Source organism: Otolemur garnettii, unplaced genomic scaffold, assembly GCF_000181295.1.
Source record: "Otolemur garnettii isolate 467f Iridium unplaced genomic scaffold, OtoGar3 scaffold00081, whole genome shotgun sequence".
Taxonomy (NCBI): domain Eukaryota; kingdom Metazoa; phylum Chordata; class Mammalia; order Primates; family Galagidae; genus Otolemur; species Otolemur garnettii.
Window position 1 is genome coordinate 4,362,860 of NW_003852476.1, and position 308 is coordinate 4,363,167.

General features: G+C 35.4%; 1 protein-coding gene across 3 annotated transcripts in view; it reads left to right on the forward strand.

Annotated features, from left to right (window-relative positions):
• The window catches only part of JKAMP (JNK1/MAPK8 associated membrane protein), an 18,713-nt gene that overhangs the window by 1,324 nt on the left and 17,081 nt on the right, over positions 1-308 (forward strand). The window lies entirely within an intron of this gene.

Sequence of the window (308 nt, forward strand, 5' to 3'; positions counted from 1 at the left end):
TTTTGTGAACAAGAGCTGTCTTTTATTTCCCTAAACCTCGAGATCAGGAGATTAATTCTAAGACAGTGGTTGCTAAATATTGGTCAGAAGCCTAGTGACAGCTTTGATGAAATTTTTACCAATCCTCAATAGAAATGATAAAAGCCAGGACAGTATGGGAGGAGTTTTTATAAAGCTGAATTTATTTACCCTGGAGTCCTGCCCTCCAGTCTGAAATTATGTTCTTTATGCTTTTCTGGTGTGAAAAATGTGTTCTTTTATGAACAAAGGTGTTAATAGATTTTGTACCTTACATGTATATGCTTACC